We start from the raw sequence: 14024 nt of genomic DNA, 5'->3' as shown, positions 1-14024 counted from the left end.
TGGATGCTCAAATCCTTCCAGGCCAACTAATGTAAAACTTAAAGCTCATTTTTTTTCATATACTTCTTAAATTCTCTCTATAGCCTACTCGCCAAGGGTGTTCTAGCTTTTCCTTTGAATATCTGCAATAATAGGGATCTCACTATCTTCTGGAAGACATCACTCGAACATTTCTGTTTAGTTCTAATAATCAGGTCATTTTTCCTCAAAATATGACAATGCACATGTCGTTCCCATGTACATGGTATATTTACTTACCATTTTGTGTAGCGATTGTTCAAATCTACCCCATACAGTCTTCTGCGTGGCAGCCATTCAAATTGACAACTATTTAAAAATAACTATCATGATCTCTATCTGTTACTTCTGTTAAATATCCCCAATCCCTTCACCTGCTCCTGGAATAACAGAACCTTGAGTTTCTTCACTTGAAACAAAGATGGTACCGACAGAGCTAAGCCCCACATTCCCAGTGTAATTTTATGTAAATAGTACACCGGTTCTAAACCCTTTCCCTTTATTCTAATATAGTCCCTATCTTTTTAGCAGTAAGGTCTAAGTTCATGTTAGTTTATTTTGGAAGTCACTTCTTAATTTGGCTAAAACTGAGTTTACTCTCAACTTAAATTCCTGTGCTTTTTACCTATGCTCCTGTTTAAATTCTCAGCATTACCTTCAGTGTTGCTCTTTGGATGTTTACTGTCAGTCTAATTTTATTTCCATATTATACTAGTCAATTTTTTTCCTCCCTACTTGCTTTTAAATTTTCTTTTTTTGGTGTCCTGTAGTTTTATTAGGTTAACCCTAGTTGTAGATTTGCTGTCTTTCCTTAATCTAAGCATTTATACCTTTTTCGGTTCTGTAACCTTCTCAGCCATTTTATCTGCAATGGTTGCCTCTCCCATATTCTCTGAATTTTCTTTTCCTGATTCTCGAATATGATATGTTAGACTATTTCACTGTATCCTCTATGTCTCGTTACCTCTATTTTATTTTTGTGCTGTGTTGTATTTTGACAACTTTATTCAGATCTATATTTCTTGCATGGAGTTTTTTTTTTTTAGCTGAATTTAAATTTGGGTATTTCTAGGGATTTTCTAGTAGCTCACTTGTATTTTTACTCTTTGATCTAATAAGTCCACTTCTGAAACTTCACATAAATGTACAAAGATCTGTGTATCAGGATGTTTCTTTCAGCATTTCATATAAACAAACTGAATTTCAATCGATAAGAAATTAAAGAGGCACTATTAATAGATTGTTATGCAACTGTTAACAAGAATTAAGTGCGTGAGTCTATATGCATACATATATACATATACGTGTATCTACATATTCTATTTATATTCACATAGAAAATATCTAAAAGGATAGTCAAGAAACACTGAAGAGTGATTATATTTGAGAAGTGAGTAGGAGTCCAGAAGGAGGGGAAAGAATCCTGTAAGTTTTACTTTACAGCTTTCTGTCCTGTTTGATATTTTTCTAAAATTGTTTTATACAGAGACTATGCCTTTCTATAGTTAAAATATAATTTTAAAACATCCTATTAAATTCAACTCCTCACCCCATTTATCTTTTTTTTTGGTGGTGAGGCAGAGACCTGACAGATGGTCAATGGGTTAGATAGCCTCCTTTACATCGTGTCATCTGAAAATCAGTTAAACATGAATTCTATAACATCATCAGTCATTGGTAAAAGTTTGGAATGTCTTTCAGAAACCTCCTTCCAGGGAAGGCTTATCAACTCGCAACCATGGCATAAAGGAAAATGGTCTGAACCCATATTTTCCTTTCCTTTCCTCTCCTCTCCTCTCCTGTACTCTCCTCTCCTTTCCTTCTTCCTTCCTTCCTTCCTTCCTCCCTTCCTCCCTTTCTTTCCTTCCTTCATTCCTTCCTTTCTTTATTTCTTTCTGTCATATATAAATTTGTGTATGTATGTGTAACATATCAAGCACTCTGCCAAGCATATTATTTCTTTTAGACAAATTAAAAGCATGAAAATACTGACACATTTGTCCCTTGTGCATAAAAAAAATCTGCCATCATCTTTCCTGTACTATCAAAATTACTTGGGGGTCTTCCCTGGTGGCGCAGTGGTTGAGAGTCCGCCTGCCAATGCAGGGGACACGGGTTTGTGCCCTGGTCCGGGAAGATCCCACATGCCGCGGAGCGGCTGGGCCCGTGAGCCATGGCCGCGGAGCCTGCGCGTCCGGAGCCTGTGCTCCACAATGGGAGAGGCCACAGCAGTGAGAGGTCCGCGTACCGCAAAAAAAAAAAAACAAAAAAAAATTACTTGGGATCACAGAATTGTAAAATTCATACCTTAATCATTTTCCAAAACTTTTGAGCATCTCCTTTTATTATGTCAAGCTACAAAAGCATTCGTGACTTACATGTTTGTCTTGACATTCATAAACTTCAAGATATAAGTCTCAGAAAGCAGACCATCATTGAGAAGAATTGTTGCTATAAAGCCAGATAAAGTCTTCGGTTTGAAACTTTGCTTCCATGTCATACTTCAAGGTATCAAGTTAAGAGTTCAGATTAATTACATACAAAATCTAAACTGAATTTTGCAACATCTGAAGAGAGAGAAATGAAACTGCTTGCAAGGAAATAAGAGTTTTCTGTAGTGATTAAGTTTGATTTTCCCTTGAGTGATGCTACATTTCTGTGAGGTACCAAGGAGTCAAAAAGGTAAAAATTGCTTCTTTAGTACTGCACATTTTCAGCTCTGAAGTATCTTTTCCAAAGCTCTCCAAGTCTTGTGGATACTGCTGAAGGAAGGTCCCTGGAAAAGCATCCAGAAACTTCATCTAAGCTTTTCCTTTGAGATCACTTCTGCTCCCCCTTTACATTCCATGAAGATGAATTATTTCACTCATCTTAATTGGATTCAACTATTTTGGAAAGTCTGGTGTGAAGATACTGTACTTTGGAATTCCCTGATTGACTTTTAGAGAACAGTGAGTGTATCATTTTAGGTCACCTGTACCTAGGAACCCAGAGTTTCCCTCTTTTTAGGGGTGTGGTTTTATTTTCTTCATGCCTTTCAATATATATAAATTTCTTAAGACATGGGAACTCTTTACAAATCATTTCACCTTTTTTTTTTGTGTGTGGTACGTGGGCCTCTCACTGTTGTGGCCTCTCCCGCTGCGGAGCACAGGCTCCGGACGCGCAGGCCCAGCGGCCATGGCTCACGGGCCCAGCCGCTCCGCAGCATGTGGGATCTTCCCGGACCGGGGCACGAACCCGTGTCCCCTGCATCGGCAGGCGGACTCTCAACCACTGCGCCACCAGGGAAGCCCCATTTCACCATTTTTTAAGTGGGTAAACCAGTCTGAATAAATAAATATAATAAGAGGAGCCTAAACAAAAATTAATGTATTATTTTTCTTATAGTTGGTAATTCCCGGTTCCCTGACTGTGGTTGAATTAGGCTTCACAAATAAACGACAAAATTTTGTGATTTTAGAATCAAGTCTACCTGAAGTAATGTTTACAGACAAAAACTGGTCCAGCAATTTTGACTGATTTGAGTGCTGAAACTAAATTCACATATATTCCGTAAGTTAAAACTAACCAATGTTTACAAGAAGGGATTGATTTTTTTTTCCCAGCTAAACTACCCCGTAAGGTAACAAAAAAACTTTGATCTGGTTATATATCTGACCCAATGTATGTAAACAAAAACATCTTTTGTTTCTTCTAAACTGATAAGGCTGTAAAGCTTAATGTAACTATGCTCACTGCGCTTAAACATTTTACATGATTTATTGTTTATCCTTGGTATAAATCTAAATTAGAGGAATTAATGTTGTTAATTCCATTTTGCAGGTGAGAAACCGAGGTTTGAAAAGGTAAACTGTCAGGCTCAAGGTCACCTAGATAATAAGTGGAAAATTTGTCATTAAAATGGAAATCTAGATCAGTGCTGGAGTCCAGCTCAGAACCATTATACCAAATAGCTCTTTTCAGTATTCTCAACTTCCACATGTTAGACAGATGCGAGACTGACTGGTTTGGAGACTCTATGCTAAGGAAAAAGTCAAGTTTGCAATTCCGCCCTAATCTTCTGATATAGAAAGGGTTTTTACAAAGGCAAGTGCTTGGCTAATCGTGGCCCACAGTAGAAATCACAAGGGTGTTACAGGTCAACAGTTATGGGGGAGAATTTCAGAGATGCTTGTACTAGGTCTGGTTCTAATTAGTAGCTCATTGTGAAGAATACTAAACACAGACAGGCACTCAAGATTAAATGAAAAGATGAAAAGGCCATTTTATCTAATGGAAACCTTTTAAAAATTGTCCTGAATAAATTGTTGCATACTTAACAATTTTCTCCTGGTGTTTATTACAGGATGTTGCCAAAGTTTGCCTATTTTGTGCACAGCCAAAAGTTTTGCAATTTTCCTCTGATCTGAAAACATTCTTGTCAGATTTTCTTTTGCGTCATCAACTTTTCCAGACATCACACAGTTAAGTCAATTAAAATAAAGTTAATTGGTATTTTTGTCCTTTGTCAAATTAAATCATTCCATATGGAGGGGTTTGCAGATTGCTGGAGATGTCTTTTGGGAAGGCAAGAGTTCAGAGGTAAAGGCCAAGGAACTGTTTTACTCCTTTGGAAAAAAATAAGTGATCCCTTTCAAAAAAGAAGAAATGTCATTTTAAAATAATCTAGGTGCCAACCTTGGAAAAATAATTTCTTGAGTTTTGTAAGATTTTACTTAAATGTGCCCACAGAGGAATGTAAGTAAAACTAACCATCACAGAGAAGTCATCTTGAGAGATTGTTCTCTTTCATAAACGTTGAATCATATTATTTTATTATTCATGTTCTTTGTTTAATTCTTAAAATACATATTTGGAAGCTGAGCTATTTTGTGGTGAATTTATGTAAATTTTGGTTAAAAAATATCCACATGTTCATATAAGTTCTTGACCTTTCTCATAAGCCCTTGCATGTGGGTTTCTGAATTTATTTAGGTGGTTCAGGGACCAGAAATGGTTACAGATGCACTGTGTTCTTTCTTTTAATCAAAATATGAGGCTGCACTGGTAATTGTTATTTTAACCATTTAAATAATAAAAGCTACCATTTAGTATACCTACCATGTATAGGGTGCTGGAATGTAAAATAAGTTTGTACATTTTTTCCGCTTAACCCGAATCGTAGTCTTATGATGTAGGAATTAGTCCCATGTGGAAACTGAGGTTCAGACAGGTTAGGTAATTTGCTCAGCGTCACACAGCTTTAAGTGGGAGGGGTTCAACCCATTCTCTGTATGCGAAAAAAGTTATCTTCCAGAGCTTGCTATCTATCCTGAATATAGTTCTTAGTATAGGCACAGAAATGATCAAAAGATTATATTTATTGGTAGTGAGAATTGACTAGGTGTTTGGACAAATAGAGACATGGCCAAATGACTGACCTGAATGAAAAGGAAAGAAGTATGTAGAATGGGACCTTTTAAACAAATAATCGTGTCTGACCTGGGGGCAAATAAGCAGTGTCCTTGGCCGCAACAGGAAAAGTGCAATAGGAAATTCACAATAGGAAATGTGCAATAGGAAATTCACAATAGGAAATGTGCAATAGGGAATGTACAATAGCAAAAGTGCAATAGGAAATGTGCAATAGGAAATGTGCCAAAAAGAAGGCAACAGTGACTGAGAGAACACTGAGGAACAGATTCTGAGTCAGGAAACATCCATCTCTTGCCAGAATTCTGGTCCAGTGGGTTATTTTGATTCTGATCATCTTTTAAGAATTTTTGGCACCAATTTTTTTTTCAAAAGAAAAGTATACTCCATTGTTACTAGATCTTCTACCATCAGAAGAAATTTACTATTTTTGGGAACATTTTATACCTTGAAAGTTTTTCTTCATGGAATTCATCTTTAAGGATTGTTTTTATTCATTATCTCCCTAAAATTTTCCTCAGTAAAGAATCTGAGAAAGAATGTATTTCTGGAATAATATTTAGGATAATATTTGGCATATGCTCTGTGCTGCAGTGATATCAGTGATAAGAAAGGGATGTAGGGTATTAGAGATCCAGCTGTAGCTCTCATTACAAAGCAAAAAAATAAATTGAGATAACCTTTAAGAATTAAATCAGATCACATTGCTTGCTGCTCAAAACCCTCCGCTGCTTCCCACAGCGCCTGGAAAAAAAACCAGTTCCTTAAACTACACTGTAAAGACCTGCAGGACACAGTTGCTGCAGACTTCTGCAGCCACCTTGGCCACTCCTAGCCCCGACTCCCTCCACGCTGACCTCTTCTCTCCCAAGGACACCAAGCACATGCCTGCCTCTGGGGCCTTTCATTTGCTGTTTCCTCATCTAGAACATTGTCCCCAGAGGCTCTGCCTAGTTCACTTCTTCACATTAAAGTCCCCTTAAAGTCCTCTTCTCCTTATTGTCTGACTACTTTCCCTGAAATGGCCCCGCCCCCTTATCCTCTGCTCCTTCATGCTCACATCCTACCTTACTTTATTTTCTTAATAGCCTCCGTCATTATCTGAGACTATATCTCAGATATAGTCACATTATTTATGTGTCAATGAAGTCTCCCCCAGAAAAATATAACCTTAGTGATGTAAAGAATATGTTACTGTTCCCAGTCTAGGGCTGTATGTACATAATGTCTATTCATTGTATTCATTAATAAACAAACAAAAAAACAAATAAATGTTGCAGGAGGTGACTTCTAACTCCCTTTCCACTCTGCCAGTTAGTGGGCTAATGTCTCCATGTTTCCAAATTAAGGCCAAGGACAAAGAGAAAGCTTTGTCTCTTATCAAATGAATGTTTGTTTCCTAAGTCACTACTTCCTCTCTGGGTTTTGGACATGAGAATGTCCTCTGCTTTCAGGGGAAACACCGTCCCCAGTTATTCATTGTTTATCTTCCATGACGACTTCCTAAAACTATTTTTCCATCTTATTACTGGGATCTCCCAGCCACGCCTCCCGTACCCCACCCTGGACTGGCCTTTGTAGTTATTCTGCCTTCTTTATGGTGAGAGTTCCAAAAATAAATTTGGGTAGTCTGCTGTTTGTCCCAGCTCCACCAAAATGTTAATATGATACCTCCTTCCCCCAAGCCACAGATCAAAATTCCCTCAAATAGGCTTCCACACATCTACCCAGATATATACTCAGCCTTCTTGCAACACTAGTGTAATTGATTCCATTTTGGGATGTACATTTAATTGGTGCTGGTTTCCTGACAATCTTGTCTTTCTAGACCTGATCTTCAGTTACTCCTGGCATGCTTGCTAGTAATATATTCTGCTCAATGATGCATATTAATCTCTAGCTGGGGATGGCCCTTTCACTTACCATTGGTTATTGCTTTTTTTTTTTGAGGCACCCTCCTAAAAATGTTGGAACAGCTTTCCTTTCTCCTTCCTTATTTGAGAGTTTCAGTTTGCTTTCTGGGAACCAGGCCCTGATTCCCACTCACCGTTTTATGGAAGGGAACTAAGAACTTTCAAGCAAATAGAAGCTGGGAAATTGCCTTAGCATTCCAAAGACCTGGGATGGAAATGATGAACAACCTTTGTCAGGATTATCAATATGTTGCAGTCAGCATTTAGGGTGTGACAGAATCAGGGATGAGACCTTAATATCATAGAAAAATAAAAATACTTGAGTTAGTTCAGGTATTAATATTCCATTCAATTACCTATCAGAGTGACTAGCATAATATTGAGGGTGTGACACAGTGATGCCCCAACTGAATTGTTCATTCCTTGTAATAAAATGCTTACTTTGTTTCTTTGCTATCCGTGGTGCCACTACAGCATTTTCCACACAATGGGTGCTCCGTAAATACGGACTGGTTGGAATCCGGAATTTCAAGTGTCATAACCTAGGGGTTATTGTCTCCTTATAATTGCGACTGTGAACTAAAAATGAAGCTAAAATTGGATCTCTACCTTGAATCAATTCCATTCAGCTCCTGGTCTAAGTCGCACAGCCTAAACCCTTAAGGTAGAAATTATCCTTTTTTTTTTTTTTTAAATAGCTCCAAGTCTATTATTTAAGGCCAATAAACAGTGGTTAATAATGGAGAAGTCTTACATTTCAGATATGTTTTCAGAGACTAAACCTAATAATATTATTAAGTGGAAGCAAAGAAATATTATTTGTTTTGGTGGTAGTCATTAAATATCTAAGAGAGCACACATATCAATAATGGTTTTGTGGTTTGACTCTTCTTCCTTAAATATAGGAAAAGGCACTGAAAATAGTACAATAATTTTTTTTAATGCTTAGAGTCTCCCTTTTAAATAAAGCAGATATTTGTAGCATTCTAAATCAGATTTCAGATATTTGGGGAGTGCTTCTTCTTAAGAACTTTAATAAAATACAGGTCACCGTAATGAAATTTGTGTTACTGTTAAACACTGCTACATCTATAATCAGTGTCATTAAAAGGTGAGTGAAATGAACCTTGGAAAATAAATTGAGTAAACCAGGCAAAATTTTCTCTTCTGAAAGAGTAAGAGTATATATAACTTAATCAGTATCTAATATTTCAGGTTTTTTTAGTTCCATAAACAGTTATTTAGCTTGTGCCAAACACTGAACTTGGATGTAGGTTTACAAAATGACTAAAACTTTTGTCCCTGCCTAGGAGGAGTTTATAAGAGAGAGGAGTGGTTTCAAAGTGGGGTTGCTACACCAGAGGGTCTGTAGAACAGGACTTTGATCACAGGGAGAAACACTAAAACATTTGTTTCTGTTTCTATGTATAAAATTTTAATTTTTTTAGTAATAAAAAATTAATCAGTAAAATATAAATTCTAAAGATGTCCAATCAAAGAAATTAAGACTTGTCATCCAGATGGCCCCTGGTGCCTTGACTCTCTCACATTTAGTATGAGGAATTTTGAGGAAAGTCGTCAGAACATATAAAAATAAATATCTCTACCTTTGTCTAACATATGAAATACTAAGACACACAACCAGACTACAATATGAAATACACAAAGAACTATTTTTTTTTAATAAACCACCAAAGGAAAGATGTAGCAGAGATGGCGCATTCTTAGCAGAAAATTATTTCCTTAGTAAAAACGTTTTGCGGAAATAACCGTGAATTGTAACCACTGATTAAGCAGCTGTTTTACACTGGAATTTTTCAAAGGGATTCCAGGGAAATGTTGAGGAGAGAACATCATTTCCTGATTTCTTCATAGGCAAGCTATTTAGACAAAAGGGTGCATAAATCCAGAAATGCTTAGATTGCATAACTCTTAAAGAATATACTCTGTATAAAAACAAGGGGAAGGGGAGGGTGCGAATGAACTGGGAGATTAGGATTGACATATGTACACTACCATGCTTAAAACAGATAGCTAGTGGGAACATGCTATAAAGCACAGGAGGCTCAGCTCGGTGCTCTGTGACGACCTAGATGGGTGGGAGGGAGGTCCAAGAGGGAGGGGATATAGGTATACATATAGCTGATTCACTTCATTGTACAGCAGAAACTAACACAACATTGTAAAGCAATCTTACTCCAATAAAAACAAACAAAAAAGAAGTATTTTAAAGAGTCTACTATTTCTAGATGCCGTGGTTTTTTTTGGAATATAATTCCTTTACAATATTGTGTTAGTTTCTGCTGTACAGTGAAGTGAATCAGCTATATGTATACCTATATCCCCTCCCTCTTGGACCTCCCTCCCACCCCCTGCATCCCACCCAACCGGGCCGTCACAGAGCACAGAGCTGAGCTCCCTGTGCTATACTGCACGTTCACACTAGCTATCTATTTTACACATGGTAGTGTATTTATGTCTAACCTAATCTCCCAATCCGTCCCACCCTCCCCTTCCCCCACTGTGTCCACATGTCCGTTCTCTACATCTATGTCTCTATTCCTGCCCTACACATAGGTTCATCTGTACCATTTTTCTGGATTCCACATATATGCGTTAATATATGATAGTTGCTTTTCTCTTTCTGGCTATTGAGATACGGAGTAGTCATAAAAATCTTCTGTATAAATATGTTACAGCTGGAAACACAAAATACTTTAAAGAAACTTCTAAGTGTTGGACTTAAAGCTAATCTACACACTTCTTTTTTTACTGAAGTGTAGTTGATTTACAATATTACATTAAGTGTACAGCATAGTGATCGGATATTTGGATAGATTATACTTAAAGTTATAAAATATTGGCTATATTCCCTGTGCTATATAATATATCTTTGTAGCTAATTTATTTTCTACATAGTAGTTTGTACCTCTTTATCCCCTACCCTATCTTGGCCCTCCCCTGTTCCCTCACCCCATTGGTAACCACTAGTTTGTTCTTTACATTTGTGAGTCAGTTTCTGTTTTATTATATTCATTCCTTGTTTCATTTTTTAGATTCCACATATAAGTGACAACATACTGTATTTGTCTTTCTCTAGGCATAATATGCTTCAGGTCCATCCAGGTTGTTGCAAATGGCAAAATTTCATTCTTTTTTATGGCTGATAATATTCCATTATATATATAAAATGTATACAATTTTCCATTTTATATATATAATATACATGTAAATATATGTATGCCACATCTTCTTTACCCATTTGACTATTGATGACACTTAAGTTGCTTCTATATCTTGGCTATTGTAAATTAATGCTGCTATGAACATGGGCTGCATATATCTTTTTGAATGTGTTTTCATTTTCTTCAGGTATATGCCCAGGAGTGGAGTTGTTGGATCATGTGGTAGGTCTATTTTTAATGTCTTCAGGAATCTCCATACTGTTTTCCATACTGGCTGCACCAATTTACATTCCCACCAACAGTGAACTAGGGTTCCCTTTTCTCCATATCCTCACCAACATTTATTATTTGTGGTCTTTTTGATGATGGCCATTCTGACAGGTGTGAGGTGATATCTCATTGTGGTTTTTATTTGCATTTCTCTGATGATTAGGGATGTTGAGCATCTTTCCATGTGTCTGTTGGCCATCTGCATGTCTTCTTTGGAAAAATGTTTGTACCCGTGTCCCCAACATCGGCAGGCAGACTCTCAACCACTGCGCCACCAGGGAAGCCCTCTGCCCAGTTTTTAATTCTTTTACATAGAAGAGTATTCCAAATTTGTTGATGATAAATGGATATCACTAGTACGACAACTAATGGATTTTTTTAAAATCACGTATTTATTCTAAACAAAATTGATATTCAAACAAATACTTGTTATGGAAAAATCATTTTGAAAAAGAATGTTAAGAAGTTTTTCCAGGTTAAATGATTTTGTTTCTGAAAGTGTTTTGCATGTGTTTACTCTGAAACATTAATCTCTGCACATTTAAGAAATATTGGAAACATTTTCTTCACTTGTTAAAAATCTTACAAATAGGGCTTCCCTGGTGGCATAGTGCTTGAGAGTCCGCCTGCCGATGCAGAGGACGCGGGTTCGTGCCCCGGTCTGGGAAGATCCCACATGCCGCAGAGCGGCTGGGCCCGTGAGCCATGGCTGCTGAGCCTGCGCGTCCAGAGCCTGTGCTCCACAACGGGAGAGGCCACAACAGTGAGAGGCCCGCGTAACGCAAAAAAAAAAAAAAAAAAAAAAAAAAGATGCAGGACTTGGGTGGGGGAGAATTTTGTGTTTGAGGGATGTGATTTACAACAGTCTGGCTGCAGTATATTGCTGGTCCAGCTCCCAGCACTTTAGCATCCCAGGGTCGATGAAGAAGGTTGCCATAGGAACAATGGGGTCACTAATGTGCAGTATGACTGGAGATGTGATCTCCATGACCTTGACTCTGCATAAGACTCTAGGACCTCCACACTATGCTGGGGTACGGGAGCCCCCAAAGTGAGTGAAGTGATTTCCTTGCTGATTTGATGGGGATTTAAAGATAAAATTAAGCTGATTAAAACATATAATGTATTATATAATTACATTACCACAATATAAAGTATTCTGATATTTCTTGCTTGTCTGGCCTTGTGAATTGAGACTTATAATACATACTTAAATTATCACATTGATTCTGACAATGATACTGCAAAGGAAAAAAAAGCAAGTAAAGATTATTATTATCCATGTTTAATAGCTGAGGAAACAATTTCAGAGAAGGTAAGAGAATTTTCCATGGTAAATATGAGGGCTAGGTTGTTGGCCTAGATCTTCTGAAATATATTCACCTGAGATATTTATCTACAGATATCTGTCCTCTGTTGAAGATTCTTTCTTGAGACATTAACTATATATATGACAATGTTTTGTTGAATATGCACCATTTCCAAAACACTAGATCTATTTCCTGATAAGCAGAGTAGTATTATACCGTTTGATAGGCAAAATTCGTTGCTGGCCTCTAAGATTCTTTACCCTATGTTTTACTTGCCCAGTATAATCCCCAGGACTGTGAATGTGATGGATTTCACTCCTGTCTCTGACCTCTAGACCCAGATTTACAGGGCTCATGTGATTAGGTCAAGCACATACAGATAATCTGTCCTGAGAGTGGCCAAGTATGGCCACCAGCTCACATCCAGTAAGAAAAAGAGACTTCAGTTCTACAACCTCAAGAACATCATTCTGCCAACAGCGAGCTTAGACGTATCCTGGGCTCCAGGTGAGGGTACAGCTTGCTGAAGCCTTGATTTTGACCTTGTGAGACACTGAGCAGAAAGCTCAGAAAAATAATACAAAAGGATGTGACAGCTTGAGATCAATATTTTGATAAAATGTTTCTTGGAGAAAACAAATAAGGTTTTCATGTTGCCAAACGATGAAACATACTGAAATGTTTTAAGCCAAATACATGTTTCCCACTGAAATAGTAATATGGAAAACGAGCTTGGGTTTGCATTTAATCACTTTTAAAATCATGAAAGACTGAGTTATATGATTTATAGGACTAAAAATGTTCTGAGTCTATATAATCAGGGAGGAATGAGGTTGGAGCAGTAGAAAGGTAGCAGGGCAATGGAGATGGGGCAGTGAGAGGAATGTTGATAGAGAAGAGGTGAAGAATAGTATAGAATAGAGAAGTAGGTCATTGACTTCGTTCTGTGTGAATGTATAAGATGCATTTAATTTGGGGGCCACCCTAAAGAAATCTGATGATTCCCTTAATCTGAAATAGTCCAGGTTTACAGTGGTAGAAGCAACTTCCCACGAGGAAGGGCAATATGACTTAGCTGCTCTAATTCATATCACTCTGGGTTTACTTCCCCTTGGAGAACTTCCCAGTCCCCAGGGCCACCCCCAAAATTGCCTCAGGGATAATTATTTTTAATTCTTCTACTCTATCACAGAGTGGGCACAAATCCTTCTCTCAATTATCCATGGTATATTTGATGCTAGCCTGGCACATTTAACAAAACATTATAAAGGGAAGCATAAAGGTAACAGAAATAAAATACAATTCACTACTGGTATTTAGATGACCGCTTTGAGAGACCACCAGCTCCATCTGTCCTCATAGAGGCTCCTCCGTGACTGATCTCATTCAACTATCTTATTGAAGGCACCTCTCTGTTTCTCAATAATTAACAATGCACCTGATACATACAGACTTCTCTTGATTTGGGTTCTGCAAGAAGTAGAGCAGGAGGAAAGGAGTTATGGGCAAGTAGTTCATTTGAGAGGGGATTCCAGGAACACTGGTAAAGGATTGGAGATAAGACATGTAAGAAAATAAGACAACCAATAGTGTGCTACCAAGCTAGTTGCCAATGTGAGCAACTGGAGCTTATTTCTACTGGGGAATCTGGGATACAGTGTAGAATACATCCCAGAGTTACCTCAGTCAAGGGGAAAAGAAGCTGAGGTGTTCATCTACAGAAGTCTGTCATCTGCTGTAAACTGTTTATTGAGACATTAACCATCCAGCACTTCTAGGTCACCCTGTGTGGGAGCTAAGCATGCTTTCCTGGTCAGAAGAAACAAAACCAAAGCCAAAACCAAAACAAATGAACAAAGAAAAACCCAAGAGCAACCCCCCTCCACCAAAACAACCCCCCAACCCCCCCCCCA

General features: G+C 37.7%; 1 protein-coding gene across 1 annotated transcript in view; it reads right to left on the bottom strand.

The window, feature by feature from the left end:
- Positions 1–3318: 3318 nt before the first annotated feature.
- Positions 3319–14024, bottom strand: part of ANGPT1 (angiopoietin 1) — a 269150-nt gene continuing 258444 nt past the window's right edge. The window contains exon 10 of the mRNA XM_024756325.1: positions 3319–7638. The gene's annotated coding sequence lies outside the window, so the exon portion shown is untranslated. The remainder of the gene's footprint in view (positions 7639–14024) is intronic.

The sequence above is a fragment of the Neophocaena asiaeorientalis genome, unplaced genomic scaffold (assembly GCF_003031525.2).
Source record: "Neophocaena asiaeorientalis asiaeorientalis breed wild unplaced genomic scaffold, Neophocaena_asiaeorientalis_V1.1 scaffold496, whole genome shotgun sequence".
Taxonomy (NCBI): domain Eukaryota; kingdom Metazoa; phylum Chordata; class Mammalia; order Artiodactyla; family Phocoenidae; genus Neophocaena; species Neophocaena asiaeorientalis.
The sequence above is the reverse complement of the archived record's forward strand: the minus strand, read 5'-3'. Positions and strand labels throughout refer to the sequence as shown.